Source organism: Nestor notabilis, unplaced genomic scaffold, assembly GCF_000696875.1.
Source record: "Nestor notabilis isolate BGI_N333 unplaced genomic scaffold, ASM69687v1 scaffold9542, whole genome shotgun sequence".
In the NCBI taxonomy this organism is placed as follows: domain Eukaryota; kingdom Metazoa; phylum Chordata; class Aves; order Psittaciformes; family Psittacidae; genus Nestor; species Nestor notabilis.
In genome coordinates, this window is record NW_009919651.1 from 1 (window position 1) to 204 (window position 204).

Here is a 204-nt window from a genome sequence, read left to right on the forward strand (position 1 = left end):
CATCCGTAATTACCGCCTGCCCACCGTATCCCACTGCGGCGCCAAGTGCTCCGGGGGCCGGGGGAACGCACACAGACCCCCCCTGGGGCCGCCGAGCCGCTCATTGCCTCGGTGTGCCCCGCAGGTTCCGGCAGTGCCTGCTGGCCCTCCACCACACCATCTCCAACACCATCGGCCTCTCCCTTTTCTCGCCTGTTGTGGGGC